At 39.7% G+C, this 26,482-nt stretch overlaps 2 long non-coding RNA genes across 3 annotated transcripts in view; one reads left to right on the top strand and one right to left on the bottom strand.

Moving 5' to 3' along the window:
- LOC126291927 (uncharacterized) overlaps positions 1-26,482 on the top strand; it is a 185,194-nt gene that overhangs the window by 102,965 nt on the left and 55,747 nt on the right. The window lies entirely within an intron of this gene.
- Positions 20,858-26,482, bottom strand: part of LOC126291928 (uncharacterized) — a 220,732-nt gene continuing 215,107 nt past the window's right edge. For both annotated transcript variants that reach the window (XR_007551931.1, XR_007551932.1), the window contains exon 4: positions 20,858-20,902. This is a non-coding gene — a long non-coding RNA (uncharacterized LOC126291928). The remainder of the gene's footprint in view (positions 20,903-26,482) is intronic.

Raw genomic sequence — 26,482 nt, 5'->3', positions numbered from 1 at the left:
GAGCACAACTTAATCATAGCTAACACTTGGTTTAAGAATCATGAAAGAAGGTTGTATACGTGGAAGAACCCTGGAGATACTAAAAGGTATCAGATAGATTATATAATGGTAAGACAGAGATTTAGGAACCAGGTTTTAAGCTGTAAGACATTTCCAGGGGCAGATGTGGACTCTGACCACAATCTATTGGTTATGACCTGTAGATTAAAACTGAAGAAACTGCAAAAATGTGGGAAATTAAGGAGATGGGACCTGGATAAACTGAAAGAACCAGAGGTTGTACAGAGTTTCAGAGAGAGCATAAGGGAACAATTGACAGGAATAGGGGAAAGAAATACAGTAGAAGAAGAATGGGTAGCTCTGAGGGATGTAGTAGTGAAGGCAGCAGAGGATAAAGTAGGTACAAAGACGAGGGCTGCTAGAAATCCTTGGGTAACAGAAGAAATATTGAATTTAATTGATGAAAGGAGAAAATATAAAAATGCAGTAAATGAAGCAGGCAAAAAGGAATACAGACGTCTCAAAAATGAGATCGACAGGAAGTGCAAAATGGCTAAACAGGGATGGCTAGAGGACAAATGTAAGGATGTAGAGGCTTATCTCACTAGGGGTAAGATAGATACTGCCTACAGGAAAATTAAAGAGACCTTTGGAGAGAAGAGAACCACGTGTATGAATATCAAGAGCTCAGATGGCAGCCCAGTTCTAAGCAAAGAAGGGAAGGTAGAAAGGTGGAAGGAGTATATAGAAGGTTTATACAAGGGCGATGTACTTGAGGACAATATTATGGAAATAGAAGAGGATGTAGATGAAGACGAAATGGGAGATACGATACTGCGTGAAGAGTTTGACAGAGCACTGAAAGACCTGAGTCGAAACAAGGCCCCCGGAGTAGACAACATTCCATTAGAACTACTGACGGCCTTGGGAGAGCCAGTCATGACAAAACTCTACCAGCTGGTGAGCAAGATGTATGAGACAGGCGAAATACCCTCAGACTTCAAGAAGAATATAATAATTCCAATCCCAAAGAAAGCAGGTGCTGACAGATGTGGAAATTACCGAACTATCAGTTTAATAAGCCACGTCTGCAAAATACTAACGCGAATTCTTTACAGACGAATGGAAAAACTGGTAGATGCAGACCTCGGGGAGGATCAGTTTGGATTCCGTCGAAATGTTGGAACACGTGAGGCAATACTGACCTTACGACTTATTTTAGAAGAAAGATTAAGAAAAGGCAAACCTACGTTTCTAGCATTTGTAGACTTAGAGAAAGCTTTTGACAATGTTGACTGGAATACTCTTTTTCAAATTCTAAAGGTGGCAGGGGTAAAATACAGGGAGCGAAAGGCTATTTATAATTTGTACAGAAACCAGATGGCAGTAATAAGAGTCGAGGGGCATGAAAGGGAAGCAGTGGTTGGGAAAGGAGTGAGACAGGGTTGTAGCCTCTCCCCGATGTTATTCAATCTGTATATTGAGCAAGCAGTAAAGGAAACAAAAGAAAAATTTGGAGTAGGTATTAAAATTCATGGAGACGAAGTAAAAACTTTGAGGTTCGCCGATGACATTGTAATTCTGTCAGAGACGGCAAAGGACTTGGAAGAGCAGTTGAACGGAATGGACAGTGTCTTGAAAGGAGGATATAAGATGAACATTAACAAAAGCAAAACGAGGATAATGGAATGTAGTCAAATTAAATCGGGTGATGCTGAGGGAATTAGATTAGGAAATGAGACACTTAAAGTAGTAAAGGAGTTTTGCTATTTAGGAAGTAAAATAACTGATGATGGTCGAAGTAGAGAGGATATAAAATGTAGACTGGCAATGGCAAGGAAAGCGTTTCTGAAGAAGAGAAATTTGTTAACATCGAATATAGATCTATGTATCAGGAAGTCGTTTCTGAAAGTATTTGTTTGGAGTGTAGCCATGTATGGAAGTGAAACATGGACGATAACTAGTTTGGACAAGAAGAGAATAGAAGCTTTCGAAATGTGGTGCTACAGAAGAATACTGAAGATAAGGTGGATAGATCACGTAACTAATGAGGAGGTATTGAATAGGATTGGGGAGAAGAGAAGTTTGTGGCACAACTTGACTAGAAGAAGGGATCGGTTGGTAGGACATGTTTTGAGGCATCAAGGGATCACAAATTTAGCATTGGAGGGCAGCGTGGAGGGTAAAAATCGTAGAGGGAGACCGAGAGATGAGTACACTAAGCAGATTCAGAAGGATGTAGGTTGCAGTAGGTACTGGGAGATGAAGCAGCTTGCACAGGATAGAGTAGCATGGAGAGCTGCATCAAACCAGTCTCAGGACTGAAGACAACAACAACAACAACCACTGAAAAGATGAATGAAAGAAGTATTTGTGTCTGTAGTGTTGGGAAACAGCTGAAATTGTTAGAAGTGAACAAAGCTACAGAGCACCATCTGTCGTAGATCCCTCAGACAAAAAATCATGCCCAGTTCTTGGAAAAAGGCACTGGTCAAACATGTTTACAAGAAGAGAATTAGAAGCAATCCACAACACTACCATCCAGTATCTATGATGCTGATTTCTTGTAGAATCTTAGAACATATTCCAAGCTCAAACATAATGAGGTATTTTGAATGGAATGGGGTCCTCAGTTTCCAGCTAGCATGGTTTTTGCAAACACTGACCATGTGAAACTCAACTTGCACTTTTCTCAGGTGACATATTGAAAGCTTTGGATCAAGGCAACCAGGTAGACACAGTGTTTTGATTTCCAAAAAGGATTTGACTCATTATCACATCTATTCTTATTGTTGAAAGTACTATTATATGGGGTATCAAGAGAAATTTGTGACTGTATTGAGAACTTTGTGGTAGAGAGTTGACAGCATCTTATCTTAGATGGGAGTCATCGTCAGATTTAGAAGTAACTGGGAGTGCTCCAGCTAAGTTTGTTTGTCCCTTGCTTTTCGTATTGTATATTAATGACCTTGCAGAGTATATCAATAGTAAAATAAGGCTTTTTGCACATGATGCAGTGTTATTTAATGAAGTACTGTCTGAGACAAGCTGTATAAATATTCAGTCACTTCTTGATAAGATTGCAGTATGGGAAAGAAATTGGCAACATGCGCTAAATGTTCAGAAATTTAGAACTGTGCACTTCACTGATATATGTCGCTGTTATATGAAATGCAATGTTTGCATAGCTTCACTCATGGGTAAAGCAGGTGGTAGATTTTAGTTGATTGAATACTGGGGACAAGCAATCAGTCTACAAAAGAGATTAAAAAGCAATCAGTCATGTGATCCATCTTAGAATTGCCTGGATCCGCCTAGCTCGATTTCTCACCAGGTTATTCCACAAACTTTACCTACGTATGACATTCCAACTCACAGTTTCTCAGCAGTACTTTTGTGCATCAAGTGTAATATTGATGATCGGCATATGGCCAACGAACAATGTGCAAGGTCAGTCCACTCCACTGTTTCAAAGCAGGTTAGACAAATACTAATTAATTTTCTCTCTTAGTGGTAAATTTGTGTGCGATTGTGATAATTTATAACTATTATTTTACTTGGCTGCTTCTTTTAATTAATGGCATTCCAGTTAATTTCCTATGATAAAAATTTATTTTTTCCATTACCACTACACAGCACCACACTAAAAAAGAGAAAATGTCCATTTCTAAAATAATTATTCAACTGCCACCCAGCGTGGGGGCTCAAACTAAAATTCATTAAGGTACATATCTCTTGTTTTACTTTTCGTGAACGAACTGCACCAGTGCAGTCCTGAGGAAATAGATGTGGAAGTGGAAAATAGATTCCTGTCAGAGATGATGAATTTCACCTTGGCTCCACACTGCACTTCTGCATAAAAGCTACGGTTGCTTAGATGTTGCTATCTTAGTATACTGCAGTAGTTAGATCCTGCACAGTCATATTTTGTGGTCAGTAGAATCATTTCATTGTGCTTTCAGCGTAGAGTATTATAGCTATTTTTGCACTCTAGCATGAAATTAGAGCTATCACTAAGCTGTTATATGTTGAAGTGACCTCGTTTCATTTCGTTGTTGAGGTTAGAGTGAAGGAGCGTTCCATTTTTTGGCATAGTTGTTTGTGAAATAGCCAAAAATGAGTAAATTCGCAAACATGGACACTGTACAAGAAACTACTAACAAAGATGTTGCCAATGTTAGCAACGTTGCAGCTGACTTGTTAGCAACTTAAACTGAGCCAGATAATGTAACAGTAGATGTAACCGAGTAGTCTCAATCTGCAGTGGATGCCGAACAAAGTCCTGCACCCGCTGCAGACCCAGTTGCTGCTTTATTAGGCAGAATCTCACACCTGAACAGAGGCAATGAAGTGAAAGCTGCAAAAGAAAGAACGCGAGTAAGCACAAGCTGCCAGGGAAAAAATAATATGATAAAGTGCTCATTAAACAAATCCCAGAACCAATCAGGACATGCGATGAAATGCAACCTGCAAGAGAAAATAACACTAAGCACTAGTAGTGAATCTGAATGCCAGCTTCCACAGTATTGCTAAAGAAGTGTCAGTAATGCCCAAGGTCACTGAAGACTGGCCAAAACAGTAACTAAATTAATAGGTAATGTCAGTGCTTTGCAAGAGCCACAGAAAACCACTGAAGAGACAATAGAATCAATGCAAGCAGTGCAAAAGAAGATGGAAGTGTCTATTGTGCAATAAGCACAGGTAGTAAGTAGTTTCTCTCTCCAACCAGATCCAGCTGCTACAGGTAAAATAGCCGAGCAAAGTGAGACTACAAATAAATTCCTCAACTGGTTGAGAGAAAACAAAATTGTAAATGATCCCAAAATTAATAAAATAATAGCCACTAATATAGTGCAGGTTAAGCAGGTTGTTTTGTTTTAGGGCACAAACCCAAGCAGCAATATAAACAGTTAAAAAATGGACATTCTGTCAGGAAGTGGCGGATAGTTAAAACTTGGGCACAATGTGTACGAAGTGGTGGGGAGGAACCATTATCAAATGATGGCTAAACAGGCAGTGCCCGAAATGCAACCCCCAAAATGCAACCTACTTAAAATGACAACCTCCTGGCAGGAGGGCTAACACGAGGTCTTGCAAGCTGCTGAGACCTAATAAGACTGAGCTTATTCCAATGAAGGGAGGACCAACAGTGATGCCAAAGGGACAAAACCTCCTGACAGCAACACAGATCATCGGAGGGAATATAGGAACTCGCAGTCTGAGGTGAGAGGACTGCAGCCTCATCAACAGCGTCAACAGCCTAATTTCCTATCACCAGGAACCCGCATAAAGATCACAGTGGCTCCACCAAGAGTGAGCAAGTTGTAAGCATACTGTCATATCGCTGGCTCGGTTGTGGAGTATCTTTGTGGGCAGCCGCACCTGTAGAGTCGAGTACGGGACACCGAACTGTTCTTTGTGGATAGCTCTGCATGTATGAAGCATTGTTAGTAGCGTGAGAACGCGCATTCGATCATTGCGTTTCCGCATCATCATTAATGACCCGCGTCATGCCGGTTACACATGCGCTTGTCCGAATGATGATATGGACTATTAATCATTCATTAATTGGGATAACACTTCTGAATTAGAATGTAAACAGTGCAACCTGCGACTTACTTTTATCGTCTCAGAATATAGTTGTTCATATCAGACGTAGAACAGTGTTGTTTTTTGACATTGAGTGGCTCCTCTAACTTGCTTGCATATTTCTGTAGGTAATTCCAGGCAAGCCAGCTGTGGAGCAAAATAATACGACCACCGTGAAATTACCAGGTACACAGTGTGGGCAGGGCGCATAGTCGAGAACAGCAGAAGTGGAGAGAGCAGTTTAAGGTACCCCCAACCCCATTTGTACTCACGGGTGTGCTACATGGTGACGTGTATTCAGGACCTGCAATTTCAGATAAGAAGTGCTGTATAATTAATTTGGTGAGTGAACTATTTCTGTATAACTGTTAATTTGGATTGTTGAGTGATGGCACACTAGCTGTGGGATGTGTACATCAAAGAACTTTTAAAACAGTGTATATACTCGTCCGATCCATGACGGTGCAAAGAGCTAGTGCTACGAAGTAAACATATTCCACAGCGGTGTGCTTTTGGTGATACTAGCAGCATCTATGTGCAAAAAGGAACAGTTATTTGGCAGCCATTACGGAAGACGACACTAGTGGCATCTATGAAAACTTTTTGGCAGCTATAATGATGTATGACGTGAACGACACCTAGGAGCGACGCTGCAAATATTACCACGTTTTGCAGAGAGTGTGCAGTGCTGACAGCCAGACAGCATCAATTGAGTCACCGCTACTGAACACCCGTGACTACAGAGCCAGCAGACAATGCTAAGTAAATCTCCCATCACAATGTTACCTCATGCAAGTGAAACAATGATAGTAATTCACTGGCAGTGCAGATAATTACGTAATTACGAACTGTGACAGTTAAAACTCTTTTGTATCATTAATTTAATATTACGAGACATTGCTTACTTGCCGCTCATATACTAAAGTAAATGTCACTACCCGACCCTGCTTACTTAGTGGTCTAATTTTAACAACAGTTAATACAATTGCAAAACTGTACTTACATTAGCTTATACTTCATTCTTTTTCTTCTGTACTTGATCTTGTATGTTATGTGTGCTTCTGAACACGAATTACAGTATTGAATGCATACAGTGTTGCAGTTTGGTTGTGGTTATTGCCATCCATTCTATGCTACGAGTGTTACAGCACTTTGTTTATTTTTTTGCCTGGGTGGTTCAATATGTCAAGTAATGAGCTTGGTATAACTGCAGTAGACAAGGATATGAAAGCAGTCTCTTTAGGCAAAGTAATCAGTTGGAGACAAAAACAGAAGCAAGGAGTAATGAATTGTTGGATTCCAGTATAGGGGACAGTAGTTTATTAACAGAGATGGGAAGTCCAAATGTGGTGTCGTCACCAATCATGGAAACACCAAAGAGAGATGAGTGTAAACTTAGGCCTGACGTGTCCATCATTGACATGCTCAAAACTTGATTGCAGGACAACCACAAACAATTAAGGGAAGATATTAAGTGATCAGTAGAGCATAACAACAAACAATTGAAGAAAGATATTAGGCCATCAGTAGAGCAGATGAACGACTCAGTAAAAAGATCAGCGAGATTAATGAGGCTAAGAAAATAGGCTGAGTAAAATTATCAGAGGCTAGATGAACTTACCATTCGGTTTGAGGAGAATGTTGCAGGCAGAACTAGATGTTTTGAAAATGTAGAATCTGAAGTCAGAGAAGTGAGGGAAGAACTTACTACAAAGGTTGAGGTTTACGATGAGCATTTTGAAGAACTGGAAGTGAAACACTAAACACAGGATATCAGCTGTTGCGCTAAAGCAGGATGCGTGCGCACGGCAAGTAGAAGTGGTGTACAGTGAGGTAGGCAAGACTAAGGAACAGGTCGGTCAGCAGGTGAAAAGTGAAGTGAAATCACTATTGCATGATGGAAGCATTGCTAGAGGTAGGTCAACTGGTATACAAAATGATGAGGTCTTCCTTTGCATAGGGAATTTAAAAGAACTACGAAGCAAATGGGAGATGGCATCCTAAAGATTTCTTAGATCAATTTAAGGGCATGTTACCTGAATTATGGGATGAACAAAGAAAGGTATGCTTCGTTGCAGCAAGATTGGAAGGTGGGCTACTAGGTAAGACACATAGGAAGTTTCCTATCGAGCATGAACCCTAGGAATTCTTTAGTTCCAGTGGGAGGCAGGCCAGGATACCAGTTCTCCAGCAGGAGTCTTAGGCCTTCTCCAAATTCAAAAGGACAGGAAGTCTGGGATTTCCACATAAACCCAGTCACGACACAGGTGGACAAGTGGACAAAGTAACGAGATCGAGAATTGCCGAACACTGCACTCAAAATCCACACTGTGCATTTGTCATAAAAGGGTGAGACTCTAGCCGCCATACCAGATGGGTACAAATCACATTCCATCATGCAGCAAAAAAAACATGAGAGAGAGCTAGAAGGAAGATACTTGTCCTTCCCAGAGAGAGAGCCAGAAGGAAGATATTTGTCCTTCCCAGACTTTACACCAACATCTAGGAAGTGAGCCATCTGCCCAGATGCGGTTGTATGTTATTGCCCACAAGAGAAAGGTTCTACAATGTCTGGACAGTATCTGGCCTTGTGGCACCACTTTTTTCCGATTGAGGAAAGCAGGGTGATAGTGGGAAGAGGTCAAAATTTCTGAAAAATGGCTGTCCTAAGTGTTGGAGATTGCAACAGGGTCCACAATGACACTGTCCGCTACTGTCAGGCCAGTAACTGGCAAATTGATCTTGGTCCCAGAGAGCCTTTGGAGTTTGGCCCGTATCACAGAAGAAGGGGTGGAACTGTTAAAGTAAGTATTGAATGAAATCCAGCTAGATTTTTTCTATCCCAATGAATACAACAACACTTTGCACACAGCTGTATGTAATGGATGCAGTTTGCCACCATAGGATGACTGTTAAAAATGCTGAGAGCACATATCAGTGAAAGATTTATGTCAGCACATGCCTCAGTCCACCAGGGGAGCGGGACATGATGATGTGAAGAGGAAGTTTGATTAATAGAATACTCTGCAGCAGAAAGGATAACGCTTCTGAGGTATTGCACCTGGTCATCATGACTGAAAATCTGTTCCTTTGAAGGTCACCAGGGCACGTACTGCTGCCTATCAGCTTTAGTAAGCTGCAATTTGGGTATGCACACAGATGGGGTAGGAGTCAGCAAACTGACAGCACATGGGAAATGGTCGCTCTCGTAGGTGTAAGAAAGAACGGACCACTCAAGATGATAGCAAGCTGCGCATTGCAAAATGATAAGTCCAAATGGAAATAGGTGTGCGAGGAGTTGGACAAGAAAACGGGAACTCCAGTGTTAAGGCAGAAGAGGTTGAGTTGATTAAGATAAGCAAAGAGGGCACCTCTGACAGGTTCTAGGAGAACCTGTAAGAGGACTATGCACATTAAAGTTACCAAGTAGCAGAAATGCTTGAGGTAGCTGCCCCACAAGCTACAGGAAGTCTGACCTGGTGACATCGAATAATAGAGGGATATAAACAGTTGTTGTTGTTGTTGTTGTTGTTGTTGTTGTTGTTGTTGTTGTTGTCTTCAGTCCTGAGACTGGTTTGATGCAGCTCTCCATGCTACTCTATCCTGTGCAAGCTGCTTTATCTCCCAGTACCTACTGCAACATACATCCTTCTGAATCTGTTTAGTGTAGTCATCTCTTTGTCTCCCTCTGATTTTTACCCCCCACACTGCCCTCCAATACTAAATTGGTGATCCGTTGATGCCTCAGAACATGTCCTACCAACCGATCCCTTCTTCTGGTAAAGTTGTGCCACAAACTTCTCTTCTCCCCAATCCTATTCAATACTTCCTCATTAGTTATGTGATCTATCCATCTAATCTTCAGCATTCTTCTGTAGCACCACATTTCGAAAGCTTCTATTCTCTTCTTGTCCAAACTAGTTATCGTCCACATTTCACTTCCGTACATGGCTACACTACATACAAATACTTTCAGAAACAACTTCCTGACACAAATCTATACTCTATGTTAACAAATTTCTCTTCTTCAGAAATACTTTCCTTGCCATTGCCAATCTACATTTTATATCCTCTCTACTTCAACCATCATCAGTTATTTTGCTCCCCAAATAGCAAAACTCCTTTACTACTTCAAGCGTCTCATTTCCTAATCTAATTCCCTCAGCATCATCCGATTTAATTCGACTACATTCCATTATCCTCATTTTGCTTTTGTTGATGTTCATCTTATATCCTCCTTTCAAGACACTGTCCATTCCATTCAACTCCTCTTCCAAGTCCTTTGCTGTCTCTGACAGAATTACAATGTCATCGGCGAACCTCAAAGTTTTTATTTCTTCTCCATGGATTTTAATACCTACTCCAGATTTTTCTTTTGTTTCCTTTACTGCTTGCTCAATATACAGATTGAATAACAGGCTACAACCCTGTCTCACTCCCTTCCCAACCACTGCTTCCCTTTCATGTCCATAAACTCATAACTGCCATCTGGTTTCTGTACAAATTGTAAATAGCCTTTCGCTCCCTGTATTTTACCCCTGCCACCTTCAGAATTTGAGAGAGTTTTCCAGTCAACATTGTCAAACAGTTTCTCTAAGTCTACAAATGCTAGAAACATAGGTTTGCCCTTCCTTAATCTAGCTTCTAAGATAAGTCTTATGGTCAGTATTGCCTCACATGTTCCAACATTTCTGCGGAATCCAAAATGATCTTCCCCGAGGTCGGCTTCTACTACTATTTCTATTCGTCTGTAAAGAATTTGCGTTAGTATTTTGCAGCTGTGACTTATTAAACTGATAGTTTGGTACGAAGGGAAAACATCAGGTGAGAAAGGAAAAGGTGACGTGCAACAACTTTAAGATAGGTAGTCAGTGAGATGGGTTGCCTATGAATCTCCTTCAACATGATGCCCGCAGGAGATGGAATGCTGACCTCAGGAGGGGGAAGGGAGGGAGAGGGTGCGTGTGTGGAATGGGGGGCAGGTGAGTGGGGAGGAAGGTTAAAACCAACTGGAGAGAAATGTGAAACCTCAAAGCAGTCTTTAGTATGCAATTTTGTTTCCTGAAGGAAGATTAGAAGGGGCATTTGATGCTAAAAGCAGTCAATTCTCTTTGTGGGACAGAAGGCTACCAATGTTCCGTTCGAGGCGGCATGAGGAGGAAGAAATGAATGGGCGTCATCTCAGTATTGTTGATTGACAGTCTGAAGACTTGCAGCTACACTGCATAGGAGCAGGAGGATCCTGCTCCATGAGGTCAACAGAGTCATCGACTTGCTTGTGCTGTAAGTGTGTGGAGTGCAACGCAGGAAACCTGTTTGTGGTGGGCAGTGGCGACATACAAGCTGGTCAGGCTAAGGTATCACATGGCAAAACCATTGAAGAGAATCTTCAAGATGGCCATGGAGAAAACTGTGTGCCTTTGTTGGACTTCTTTGAACCTTTCCAGTTAGCAGAGGAAGACACTGGTGTTTGGCTGGAGGGAAGTAGGGAGTGTTCACAGGAGAACTCCCATTCTTTACAGTCACCAGTTGTGTACCTAATGGCTTCGCTCCTTGAGGCCAGAGTGATGGCTAGTTGCACAGCTGGACAGGGGGATGGTGATGCTATTTTGACACTGGACAATTTCACAATCTCAGAGCTGAATTTGAGGTCACATGTCTGTGTGGCCATATTCATGGAGTAAGAGGTAGCAACTAGAGAACTATGTGGAGTACACACAGTTTGCGACTAGCCACTAACTTGCAGGTGACTGGGGAAGGCACTTTTTCCTTTACCTGATCTCCTGCTCATCATGAGACACAGGACAATCCCAAGAGGCAGCAGCAAGACAGCCACGAAATTGATACAGCACAGAGAAGGAGGTGGACGTTGCCCTCATATGCATCCCTACCACAGGTTAGACATTTGGGTGCGTGTCCCAAGACATTCTGGTGTGGTTGAATTGATGACACTGGTAACACGGTATAGGGTTCAGAACGTAGGGTCGGACTGTGGTAATTTCATAGCCTACATTGATTTTGAACTGAAGCACTACTCTATCAAAGGTGAGAAACCAATTGTGACAACTGCGCAATGAATAAACTGTGTTAGCAGATGCTTCATAAATGCCTGCTCAGAAACACAAATAACTGTGCTAAGCAACAGACTTGAGTCTGTGTGTTATTCAAACCACAAACCACTTTAAAACTGTGTGACAAACTTCAGTTGTGTGAATTGTTAATGTTCTAGTGAATGAACAGTGACAATTTACATTCATGTTAGAGTGACACTTCACACAATGCAACACATGGGCTAATTAGAATGTTTTTCCTATGTTGCTACAGTGTGCAGTGATATATGAAAGACAGTCTGCTATATTTTATGTTTTTCACAAATGGAACAGCCATCAATTGGATTGGCAACACGTGTGCCCACACAGCAACCCAGCTCCATCACACGTGCCTGCTTTCATTGTCCCACCGGTCAGCAGCAAGATACATGAAATGTGCCGTGTGACAGTGACGTCACCCCTACGAGATGGAGTTAGTGGTAACAGTGCCGCCACTGCTGATCAACTTGCTTCACTTGTCTGCACAGTTGATGATGTGCTCGGAGCAATGACTGTTCTCACCACACTGCCGCCACTGTGTGATCAAGCCAGTACATTTTATCAGCAGACCTAACTAATGAAATGTCCAAAGCAGAAATTTTTCGATGAAACATGGACAAGTGCGTGCCAAGAGTACAGTAAAGAATACATTCATGCGTTTTCTACTTTGTCAAATAATGTTTACAGGTGAAGTGACATTTATGGAACTTATGACTTTTACTATAATTTGTGGATGTTTTAATGAGATGACTGATCTGTCAGACCATAAAGATTAAAGACAATTGTTGTAAATACCAAAATTAAAAAAGTTCCTATGTGAAAGTTTACCTGCTACCTGACCACTACATTCAATTGAATTCAACTTTTTATTTTCTATGTTATAAAACTAAAAAGTATCTTTCAAAGAGGGCAATGAAACTATTTTTGTGTGTAGGTAAATGTAAGCCCCAAAGGTATTTTCTTTAAATTGCCTTATAATGTAAAATTGTAATAAATTCTTAAATGTGGCAGCAGAGATGTTAGAAGCAATGAAGGAGAGCAACTGTATTTTTAATTGGCAAATAGCACCTGGGATTGAGTTACAGCAGGGAAGAAAGGGAAGGGCGGAAGGAATCCATGCTGTAGATGCTTGGGAGCAAAGTTCTTCCCCGAATGGCAAATAGGGAGAGGAAATGTAGGTGAGGAGGTCAGTCCACAAAGGAGGACCAGAAACACTGAAAAGGAAAGACAAGGAGAACAAGAACAGGAAGGAATACAAGAAATGTGACATATCCAGGTCGACATGAGAGTGCCGAGAGGTTGGAAAGAGTGGGCAGAGGTGAAGGAGCCCACGAAAAGAGGGGCATAATAAAGGAAACAGCATGGGAATGAGCCACAATAGCTCAGGGCCCAGTGTGCACCATACACAAACTCGTGTAAGAACCACAAGTTCCCTGGGGGAGGTGTGGAGGGGTCTACTGAATTAATTTCTTCTTATATCTACAGGTGAAGCTTTGCCATTCGAGTTAACATGTTTTATTTAGACAACATTTAGTGGAATGTGTTGCATCACAAACCTGACGACTAGCATTCATACGCTTCTCATTGCTGCAACCACAGGAAATATCCAATTTGAATAAGACTCCTTTTGTAGCTGTGTTCACAAACACAGGCAGCTGAGCTTAGGTCTGTTCTGCTAATGTAGTCAAGCGTTCCCTGACTGCGACAAGAATTCAGTAGCACTCATCTCAGTATGCTTCTGTCAGCCAGTACGAGCACTGAACACAATCTTGAGAATGTGGTTGCCGATTTATTCCATTATTCATTGTTGACGGTTGTGGAAAGTGACAAATACTACATAAACAAGGAGAAATGTATAGGATACATGCTTTCTTCAAGCTCAAAAGTCCTGTATCGAAATACCGCTAATGTCACTTGAAACCATCAACACAATAATTAGTCCTGCCTTGACCTGCACTGCTATTGTTCATGAGACCAACTGTAGTAGACTTCTTGATTATACGGAGTTCCTTCTTTCACAATGAATTGGTTTTTTTTAAATTTAATGTGAGGCAAGCGAGCACTGTGGCCAACTTACTACACTGACTCTTAGTATGGCCTGACATGGGAACAGTTCACAATACTGTGCATGGGACTTTCTGATGTCACATGCTGTATTCATGAAGAGCTGTCTATTGACATATGTGGTGATCAGTTGAAAATGCAAGAGGCAAGCATGACATCCAATACAGTAACAATAACCTCAAGTAAATTTATCTTGAGTTTATGCTTTCTCTTTACTGAAGGGTATGTTAGCCCCTAATATTTGTTTATAATATGTGTAACATTCTGCATTCAAGAGGGATAGCCAGTGGTGAAAGATATTCAAGTGTTTGCACGAGTTTATTTTGAAACTTACTACTGTTTTCTTAATACACCAACCCATGAAGTGATACTCGCTGATTTATGAGTAATACGGAGAGGTAGAATTTCCATACGTTTTAGACTACCGGAGAACTAGTTGCCAGTTGGCCGACATTCACATCGTCAAACGAAACACAGACAATATCTAACAATGCCACCTGGTGAACTGACCTGTACAGAGTTCTGACAGAAGTCTTGTCACACTCCTATTGGCCAAAGTCTTCAATTGCGGACTTGCTCACAACTGTCGTTCTGCAACATCTAATCAAAAACAACTGGACAGGAGCACTGGTTATCTAAACAGGTTCGAGTGTGATGAATCTCGATGTGGTTGTGGCAAACCAATTCGAGGCTTAGTCAGAGCTGTACTGAGAGGTGACAGAAGTCGTGTGGTACCTCCTAATATATTATCTCCATTTTCCCAGTGTAGTTCAGCCGCTGGTGGCATGGAGTGAACAAGTTGTTGGAAGTTCCCTGCACAAATACTGAACCATGGTGCCTCTACAGATGTTCTCAATTGGTGAAGTGTTGCCAGTGAAGGTACTGAGCATGAACTGACATCTCAAGTATATCCCATAAGTGTTCAATTGGACTGATGATGGGGAATGTGAGTGGCTAAACCATTTGCTCTAACTGACCATAATGCTCTTCAAGCCAGATGCAAACAGTACTAACCTAGAGGCATGGCATGTTGTCATCCATAAAAATTCCTTCTATTTTTGGTCACCAAATGGCTGAAAACAACCATTCCAGCCAATATTTCTGTTGGACTACATGACCCATTCCATTCCATGTAAACACAGCCGTCACCACTAGCTTGCACAGTGTAGTGTTAACTTGGGTCCACGGCTTCATGGGGCCTACACCACACCAACCATACCATCAGCTCTTACCACCTGAAAACTGGCCACCTAGAGTCCAAGTGATATGGTCAGAGGCCAACTAGAGGTGCTGCAGGTGATTTCCTGATGTTAGCGAAGGCATTTGCGTCTTCTGCTGCGATAGTCCATCAGTGCCACATTTCCCTGCACCATCCCAGTAGATACTCATTGTAAATCCCACATTGATTTATGTGGTTATTTCACAGTGTTGCTTGTCCGTTACTACTGTCAACTCTATACAAATGCCGCTGACCTGTCATTAAGGGTGGACCGTCAGCCACATCATTGTCTCCAATACGAGAAAATGCCTGAAATTCACTGAAACCACCAAACCTTAAGTATTTATTGGAATCTGCCATTACTAACACAGAACCTACGACAAATAGCCAGTCACCAAGCCTCTATCCGTGCCAACCTCAAGATGAAGTAGCTGGCTGACAGCCACAGACAACAAAGATGTTGAGTGCACTAGCTTCATGACAGCATACACACTCCTCTTTTTGAATGTTTTTGTTAATCAATTGGAGAAAGTTATCATAAACATAATCAGTAGTTAATTAGCTCCGATGAGAAAAACGTGACCAATTTTTCTGCAATACATTTTACATTCACACGAGAAAACATTGCCAATTCATACTAACCACGAAAAAGCCCACAGCTAAATTTTTCACCGGTGTAGGTGTGTTCCATTTTTAGTCATAATTGCATTTTCTTTAAAATTGGACAAATAATTGTTCTGCAGAAGTTGATGGGGACTAGGAGCATACTTACGTCTTTTGTGAATACTCACTGAGTTATGATGAGAATGAAAGTGGCTGTGTCAGCCACTTGTATTACGTAGCAAATGGGACAGAAGTGAACAGGCGACAGATTTGGAAATAGAAGAAAAAGCCACTGTATTTGGAAAATATAAATGTTCTCATGTCCCACAAACTCAGAAATAAACATTTGGAAGGAACAGCCAAGTACTTCTGAACCACAGTAATCTGGAATACACAGTAATTTTTCTTAATTCATTAGATGAAACTTGTCCCAGATAATGTTCCAACAGACACTGATTATGAAATGTAGTACTAAATGCAATTGACTTAATATAAAAAATTAGTTTCTATTTTTGTCTACTTTTATTATCAAAATATAGGTGATCAATAATTTTTATACTTAGACACAATACTCCTTGTCAATAAAATGTTGTCAAAGAGCTTCTTGAGAAAGGATGGTCTTATTCTGGTAACACAGCAATTTTCTTTAACTGCGTTACAGTTTTAGTTTTTAAAGCAAAAAGTGTTCTACATATGCCACATACTCAATATTTACTTAAAAATCAATTGAATCTTTCAGTTAAGGTGTATTAGCTATATGTAATACAATAAATACATTAATAATATTGATACAAACAGTAAGAGGCACACAAATTATTTTTTTTTTTACTTTAGTAACACCTGGGTTTCCTCATCACCACTGGGGTACCAGGCTTGATGCGTTACTCTTTGTTTTACATGGCGAGTTTCCCCAGTAGGCCTATTACCCATGATGTCCACACATGCACACACAAGAATCTAGTTGATTCTTGGAGCAAGCATGACACTACAGTACAGGGTGTATTAGAAAAGAACTTTACAAATTTGAAAATTTAGACCAACTTATACAGGTAACTTACAGACAGGCTTGGTGCCATGTTGACAGAAAACTGACTGTTTTGACTTGTGTGATACGCTAGTACAAAATTGTGCTAACCCAAGCAGAAGCAGCAGATGGTGTGTGCTTTATTTTGACGAGTGTGGGCCAACTACACAATGTAATTTTTGTACAGAATATGGTGAAGATCCTCCTCGTAGGCCTATCATTTTTGAGTGGTCGAAGTGTTTTACTGGAAATATTCAGTATGACACATCCTGAAGTCATCCCTTGGCACATGGCAAACATCAAGTGGGACTAGGCCTTATGTACAGTCCTACAAAAATCAACCCAGCATTCTCTTCTACAGCTCCAGTCCCATGTACAACTGCCATGTGTGAAGTAAATATACGCACTTCAAACCGTACAAGACCTAAAAAACAGTAGGACTGATTATAGGATCTTGTGTGGAAGAGTAACAATTTGGATGAAAGATACAATGGAAAGGCTATATTTACTGTGTAGTCAACTTCTCATGCAATAGGTTAAATTAATGAAAAGTAGAATTTGCATCAGTGAAAAACCCATGAACATTCCTCGACATCTCTACTGTATTTCTGAGTCAGAATACCCCGCAACTGAACAAGTCATATGTGACACACTGTGGTCACATGGCCAGGACCTCAGCTTCAGATGGAGTGTGTGCTGAGTAACCAAACAAAGTCACATTGGGGCTATGGAAATGTAAAGTAAACATTTCCCCATAAAATGACACCAAATCCATGCCCAAGTTAAATGAATAAATCATTCCATTTTCAAAGTTGCGAAGTACTCAATACACCCATTATGTGTGCACATAACTTACCTAGTGCAGCACTGAGTCTAGGAGGTCCATTTCCTTCAGAAGTCAGGACCAAGCCTAAAACAGAAATTTTACCATTTACAAATCTCTTTCCTGGCACTGTACATTACTTCATTCACTGAACTGTTATGCTACACAATGGCCACAAATACTGACAAGAGCTACTGCTGCACTTTTCAGCATTCGAAAGTTTCAGTGTACACAGGAATGTTTCTGGAAGCATTAAATTTATAATATGGTTATAAAGGCTGAAACTAGAATGTACCAGCTAACTTGCTTGTGTTCATAGCCAATTAATGAAACTAAACTCTTACAAATGCATTAAACCCATTATGAAATGTTTCTTACATTGTGTTACCTGAAACAACCATTTCTTTTAATACAGTAAGCAGAAACAAAATGCTTGAAAAGCCAAAGTCACATTTGCTGCACTTTAACTCTCATATTTAGCTGAGCTTTATGCACAGTTGACACATATGTACTGATGTTTACTCAGTGTAAACAGGCTTCAACAGCATACAAAAACCGACCACTATATTGCAAGAGCAAGCTGCATTCCAAAACCAAGCAGCACTCCAGATGGGGTGGAGTGTGTCTTCTATTATCTCATGAACATCAATATCTGAGTGCAGTCTCTTTGGAAGGTCAACCTATCTAAGTCTGTGAAATAAATGTTGATCTCAAGTTTAAGTGTGCGGAGGGAGAGTACTAATTGATTCACAGGACTATCAGTATGCCCCATCAGTTCCAATAATCCATGAAAACATTCTATCGAAGTTCAAACTGAAAAATTCTGGATAATTTATCAGTTTCCCAGAATAAACCACCTGAGCATCACACTAGTAATGAAGGAGAACTGAGCAAAGCATCCAATGGGTGAAAATAGATTTCTAATTGTATTTTCCATGCACACAGGAACCAGCTTATTTGTAGTCCCATCCTAGGTAAGTGCATTTACTAAAATTGTCAGCTGACACCTGTGCTTAATGATTTATCACCAATCAACTTCCCATGCCCATTCCATACCTCAAATTCTGGCGCCTCCGGATTCAATTTTGACTGCATCACCAGCACAGTTGCCGAACTAAAAGAAAAAAAAATAGTAACATTAATATATCTGAAAAACAACATTAATATCTGAAGATGTACACTCACTCAGTCACTCAGCTTGGGAAGCCATGTAACTCCCTGTGTTGTTACAGCACCCGTGCCACAAGCTTCACAACGGAAATCCCCAGATTTGTAATCTACATAAAATCTTTGCAGCACTGAAAAGCTCAAAGCTATTTACACTCACCACAAAATTAGAGCTCTACAAGGGCGAATTGATAGAGAGAACTTAAGACAAATTGTGAAAAAAACATGCTCTATCATCAAGATAACTTTTCATATCTGCCAAATGTTTATTTCGAAGTTGTGCACAAGACTGAATCAGGGTAGTGCAAGTTCTGTGCCAGTCGGATTCCATATTTTTGCTAGAACCATAACTTCTGCCGATTTTGGACACATTATGCAGTCTGAAGTGAGTTACTGGACAGAACTAGAACTAAGAATTGTTTTAACATTGCACTACAAGAAACCTTTTAGACTTTTGTACTCCTTGTGACAGCAGAAGTAGGTGGTGGTGGTGGTGGTGGTGGTGGTGGTGTGGAGCAGCCCACACTGGAGGCATGTGGAACACTTCTTAACCCGAGTGTGACACTCTGGTAATACTATGAAGAGCTATTCAAAATAAAGCACTCAGTAATGACTACTTGTGGTGGTTTCACAAAACAATGCCCTAACAGTTATCAGTTACCAGTCATTAGCTCACTTTACATGGGACTAACATATGGCCCTGTCCAGGCTATGCTCCGAACAAGGTCTACCTGTGCATCCACAATGAAGTGGGTTGGCAGCAACACTGACAAACTTTGTGATGCTGTAACAGGCTACATGCAACCTCAGTTGGCAGAATTTTATGCAGGTGCATTTTGTCAACTTCTTATAAATGCTCACACTTGAACAGGCCCCCAAGGAAACAATAAAATATGCATTTTTATGATTGTTCTAATTAAATTATTTCAATTATACCAGTACTTTATCTGTAACTGGAAAGAGGACTATGCACAAAACCCTGTGCACTTATGACTGTTCCATTTCTGAACAATCCCATGAACATACAAGTCATACTTCTGATGCCATGTCTTACCGTTCATACTACTATAGAAAGACAAGATGCTCAATGTTCCCATGTCTACGTTCTAGACCAGTTTACTTGATTTTACACAATACTCCAATAAACATTCTGACAGACAATCTCAATAATTTTGAAACAATGTACAGTTTACTGTTGAAACTGACTGCACGAAATAAAATGATGGCTGTGAAAATATGCTGTTTTTCTTTCTCACTGTCAAACCACAACAGCACAGCATCTAAACCATTAGAGAAGTTTCATCTTCCACATAATCTTACTCTCATGTAGTTGTAAGACAAACTGGATACAAAACAGTGAGCCAATTGTTTTTCTTCCTCAGTTGATTTTAACAGGAAACAGAGAGACTGCAATATGGTTTGTAGGCTTATGACCAGAATACTACTGTGATACAGAAATCAGAAGTTTTGTATTCCTACCAATTTGCAGGTGACATGACTATACTTTCACTGAAGCTACTGTCCACAGGTCCATCAGCTGAGGCTTCCCATAGCTCATATAGCAATGATATCAAGCTACTGTCTTACCCATTTTCATCAACTTCAGTTCCTAACAAATGTTACAATACACAGAGGGAGGCAATGGGGATTGAAGAGCACAGGGGAGGGGGTGAAGGAGAGGCAAGAGAAAGATGACCGAGGAGAAAGGACTGAGGAAGAGATGTATGAAATATTCAATTACCATACATATTTAGTAACTGGGAAGCTTTGCATATGCGATTTTTATAGTCACACAGCAGTCAATCAAATATGTGCATAAAATGATTACATAGGTTGACGGCTACCTTGTGTCACATCCTAAGTGCTTTTACACAAAAATTTGAAACTGCTACTAGTGCAGTAACATTTATCAGTGATGCTGATCCACTGGTTATGTCTATTCCATACCTTTGTAATTCAGGTGCATCTGGAGGTAACGATGACTGCTGCACCATCACAGTTGAACTGCAAGAAAATAAAAATTACTAATAGTGGAGGGTACTTGCAGGAGGCAGAGATAAATAGTTTATCAAAAGAACATGTAATACGGGAACACACACACACACACACACACACACACACACACACACACACACACACACACACACAGACACAGAGAGAGAGAGAGAGAGAGAGAGAGAGAGAGAGAGAGAGAGAGAGAGAGAGAGAGAGAGAGACTGATACATAAGTACCAGAGCAAATGAATAAAATTTTTCGAGACAAACGTGGGAATACAATACCTTACAAATTCTGGTGCTTCTGGATTCAATACAGACGTCCATAAGCTGAAAATTAAAATTGAAATGCATTAGAAAGAGACATTGCAACTGAGAGTAACATTAACACAACATTAAGAATTATGCCAAGTACTGGAAACATAGTGTTGTGGGAAGACATTGAGCAGGAACTGAAAACTAAATAAGACTTCTCACAGGAAGCTGAGGAAGTAGACATGGAAATAAATTGAAGTCAGGTAGTAAAAATCAGCAGGTAAAAGGAAGGTTTTTGGTTGTAATAGACAAGTTATAGGAATATGTGCCTTCAAATATCTATGAAGCATGCAAACCAGAACAGGAAACCACAAAAAAAAATTGGACACATTGTTTCTAATGTACATTAAAACATTGTAGATGAACAAGTTTACTACTGTCAAGACACTGCAATTTAATGAGCAGAGGTTTACAGTCTTCTCTTTTATCAGAATCCGTTATTATTGTTATTACTTTCTTCTGCAAAAGCAAAATGTCATTTACATGACAGCTACTACCCCACAGTAAAATTCCATAAGAGATGATGCTTTGGAAGAAGGCAAAATATGCTGATCTCACATAGTCATTGGGAACATGTCTTTTTAAATTTTTGATTAAATAAATAACTCTTGAAAGCCTAGCCAATATATTTTTAATGTGTGGTTCCCACGTCAATTTATTGTCAATAGTAACACCTAAAAATTGAACAGTTCCTAATTCCTGGTAGTTAGGAATCTCTTTGAGGCTAAAGTAAAGTGTCTGGGTTTTGTTTTCATTTAGCAAGAAGCCATTAGCTTTGATCCATAATGAGGACTGAGCAAGGGTATTTTCGGTCAGTGTTTTCAGTGTACCTAGATCAGAGCTTTTATGTAGAAAAGTTGTGTCATCGGCATACAATACTGTATGAGAATTTATGAATAAGGGAGGTCATTAATCATTAGTATAAACAGTAAAGGTCCAAGCACAGACCCTTGAGGCACTCTGTACCTAACATTAACCAAATTTCATTTCTCCCTACCAATGCACACAATTTGTTGACGGTTCTCTAGAAAAGACCTGAACATATATATACTGTTGTCATAAAAATCATAGTAAACTAGCTTATTCAGCACAGTGTCATGCTCTACACAGTCAAAGGCCCTGCTCAGGTCACAAAATGTAGCCTGGGCATAGTCCCTAGCCTCGAACACATCTAGGACTAATTTTACGAGGGAGTCAATTGCATCCGTTGTGGATTTACCTTTCCTAAATCCAAACTATTTATCAATAATTATATTTAGTTTACCCAAGTAGGCGCTAACTTGCTCATACATAATCGTTTCCAAAATTTTTGAAAAAACTGGGGTTATGGATATGGGTCTGTAATTAGTGGGGCAGTTCTTTTCCCCTTATTTGTATATGGGCACAACTCTAGAAATTTTTAGTATTTCGGGGAACTTACTTTCAACTAGGCATTTGTTAACATAAAAATTTAAAGGATAAATCATACAATCACTAATATCTTTCAACAAATTACATGACATATCATAGTAATCGACACTAACTGAAGGTTTGAAGTTTTTCACTATTTTTAGGATATTATTTGGACTCACTTCTGTGAAAGTGAATGTGCTTGGGGGAAGCTTTTCAAAGCAGCTGTCCATAATACTAAGTGCATTTCTTCAATGGACTGAATGCAATATTTATTAAATTCTTCTGGGGTGATGGCAATTTGCTCTTTGTGTTTAGTGTGTGCAATGGCGTTTATTACACTCGAGGCCTTCTTGCATTTATTTTTAGATTTTTCAATGTTTACTACGTTATGCAGATTCTTTGCTTCATTTATTGCCTTCATATACTTGCATTTAGCTTCAGCATACAGGTCTTTATACAGTTGTGATTTACTGGTTCTGGACAGACTAGAATACAGCATAACAGAATTTTTCAGTTGCCCTAACTGTTGAGTATACCATTCCTTCGTTTTCCTTTTCTTGTAATTACTGCTAATATTCACTGTACATTTTTTCAGAGGGATGTTATTTTCAAATACATTTTAAAAAAATGGAGAAAAACTTTGTGAATACAATATCAGCTGAACAGTGTTGAAGCCTAATAAAACATGTCTCCCAACTGAAATAAGTGTGGGCATGTCTAGAACTATCCATCCTCTCTCTGCTCACTGGTCTAGTAATCACAGTTTTAGATTCTGGTTTCGTGCAGTCTGAAGTTACATTATTAAGACTAAGATATACTGCATCATGGTCCGAGAAAGGGACACTAATTACATCAGTGGACATACCAAGTTCTCTTAATATTTGTAAATATATTGTCTAGACAGGATGAGCCTCTGGTAGGTTTGCAGTTAACATAGTACAGATTAAATTGTCGAAGCACATTTTTGAGCTCTGTCACAGTTTTTCTGTCCTGCAGGACATCAAAACTTGATTGATATCCCCTCCAATGACAACATTGTATTTTTTCCATGTCAGTATACATATGTGCATTAAGATTCCTCAAGTTTCTCCAGAAAGATATGGGGGTCTCCACTAGGTGGCCTGTACACTACTACTACCATTAGCTTAAGGCTCTCAATTATTAGACTTGACATTTCAAAATGCATTTCATCACAAAGGGTATTGAGATCTATCCTGCCACAGTTTGGTGCAAGAGGTGTTTTTGCATGTATTGCTACCCCACCACATAAGACTGTACTCTTATTGACACACTATAATTCTGCAGATTTTGACTCCTTTGTTTCTTCCCAATTTATAAATGAATATACTCATTAACAAAGCGAGTTTGTAACGAAGTAATGTACATGTCTCCCGTATCAAGTGACATACTGATAGTTGCAAATACTTTTGGGACCAGAGAGAAAAAATATAAAAGGAAAGCAAAACAAGCAATGATCGAAGGTGGTGGTGAAGTGCAACACACAAAAGGGTGTAAACAGGCACTTTTTATCCTTGTATCTACTTGACTGCTTACATTTGTTTATTACTACCAGCAATTGCCATAGTTGGACCTCTGTCTGTCATGAGACAAAACAAGTTATGAACAGCCTTCGAGAGCTATACTGTGATCAAAGCATTTCTCTGAAAGTTTCCCTGTCTTGAGAGCATACTCAATGGCAGGAGCAGTCTGAATGTTAATCAGAAGTAACCAAACCATCTCTCATTCTGCCACGGCAGTTTCCAATAACATTTTGGGGAAGGAAGAGTGATTGCCCACTGACAAAGTTGTTTCTCAAACATTTTAAAATGTGTTGGATCAGCTAGCAAAATAAGCTTCCGCTTATCATCAGGATGCTACCCAGAGTATATTAATTTCATACACCTACCTGCAGTAGTTTAGAACTCTAGCCATAGAGCTTGATTTTGCCCATACGTATCAGATACCGAATGATGAATTTTCATACCGAATGCCTCCCATTCGTTTACAAGGGCAACAGTTGCATTTGTGACATATAAACTTTGCAAAGAAGGCCAAGTATAATTGCAACTTATTGCATGCTTCCGTATTGTAAACATTTTCAGAACACAATGTAGTGTACACCTGAGGGTTCTGTCTGAAGAGAAAGGTAATTTGTTTTCTAGCACGACTTTGTGCCCTGTTTTGCCACAAGTTAGTCTCTCTTTAGAGCTTCCTGCAATGTTTCATCTGATGACTTGCTACTCTTGCAGGTCCCCACTGGTAAAACTGAATTGAAAAATTATGTAGAACCGAAAAGAACTTGTCGTTTTCAGCAAAAACCTTTCTCTCCCATTTCTGAGGGAGGTTCAAGTGTCTCTTCTAAACTTGTTTCATCCTGCACCTCATGTACAATGTTCTTCGAGATTGTAACCTTATTGGCTGTTGTGGCCAAGTCACCTAGAGTAATACTGATCCTGTGCTCTACTGAAACTGCTTCAGTCTTTCAGACAAATGGATAAAACTTTGCTGTTTGCAAAAATAAAATGGTTTTCATCACATACTAAGTTTTGATACTGTTGCTTGAGCCACTAATTATATCTCATTATAGTGAAATGGATAAGTTACAGGTGAATAGATCTCAAATCTGCAATTCATTATTTTAAAAAGACAAACAAAACCTTGATAAGACAAACAATATTCCAACACTGTTGTAATTAAGAAGGGCGAAATTCTTGCTGTTATGGCCTTTGCCATTACTGTTAAGCCCCATGTGTGTAAGGTATGCTGTAATAATGCTGATTCTCAGGTTTAATTTAGGGACCGTTACTTAATGGCACAAGTTCGCAGTCAAGGACAGTTTTGGTAATAACTGAAAGATTGTTAGCAGATTATGTGCTTTGTTGGTGCTACACAGTTTTGTTATTTTGATCGAGATGAACTTACCAAGTGAAAAACCCTTGCAATACACACATTTATTTACATATAAAAGGCGGCTTTCGAATCTCCCCTTGTGTGAGACTGCTTGCACAAGATCATGTGACAATTTTATGTTCTGTGTTCGCATGTGTTACTGTTTGCTTCACTTCTCCTGTGTAATCCTTCACTGATTGTATCGATAGCCGTTTGTTTTATGATATTTTATGAAATTTCGAGCATCTGCAAGCTCTGTTATAAACTAGTGTTGTTATCGTCAATTGTAGGCTTAAGTTAGATGGTGCTCTTTCAAAAGTTTTAAGGACATTAGGGGTATCCTTGTTCAAAACAACCTTTCTCTAATTCATTATCCAATTACATGAGGAATAGGTCACTTTCAGACTGTTTGGACGCTTACAAAACTATATTTTCAGAAGTTAGTGGTACAAGTGTTTTGGATATGTATTTTAATTTGTAGCACATCAGCATCTGTGTGTCACAGTTCAGCCAAAGTATACATCGCACCTGTATTTCATTGTGTATTAACGCAAATAAATGTGCGTTTTTGAAAATGTTTAGTAGCTACAAATCTCCTTTGCGTAATCAACGAGCAATTGGGGTTTAATTACTGTAGGAGATATTCTAATTAACATTTTGTGTTATATGTCATTTCCCCTTAAAGAAGAGTAGTCGTATATGTTATCTGCATTCATCATAAATTAAATCTGTTTTCCAGTTTGCTAGCAACTGTAATTAACATACAAATATTTTAGGAAACTAGTGAATTCTATAATGTCTTTGTGTTGCCTCAACAGAAATCTCTTTTTGTGTATCTGCTTCAGTATGTATGGGCAATTAGCACCTTTTTAGCTCAGATTAAGAAAAAATCAGCAGGTTTAATTTATAGCCCTTTGTACACTGACCTGCAATACACTGCAACAGCCAAAATGCAGCTCCACTATAAATGCAGATCGACTTTGATTGCTGTTACCAGACATGGGGTGTGTTGGTTGACATTTGTAAGCAGCTGGAAATCACCCCAACTACTGTAAAACAATTGTCATCTGTGGTGAATCAGTGTGTTGGAAGAGCTGCCGAGAGTCGCATACCTGTGGTAACTGTACCAGAGGTACCTTAAGTACACTCCTCTGATGTGGATCTTGTCTCCTCTGCAGACAGTACTGCATCTGTCATTACAAAAATGTTGTAAGAAAAGCTAAAACAATGGCAAATGACAAATACATTGAAAATTCAAAAAACTAATCTAAAGCTATATGGGAAGTTATAAAAAATCAAACAACAAGTGAAACT

The sequence above is a fragment of the Schistocerca gregaria genome, chromosome 9 (assembly GCF_023897955.1).
Source record: "Schistocerca gregaria isolate iqSchGreg1 chromosome 9, iqSchGreg1.2, whole genome shotgun sequence".
NCBI classification, from domain to species: Eukaryota; Metazoa; Arthropoda; class Insecta; order Orthoptera; family Acrididae; genus Schistocerca; species Schistocerca gregaria.
The sequence above is the reverse complement of the archived record's forward strand: the minus strand, read 5'-3'. Positions and strand labels throughout refer to the sequence as shown.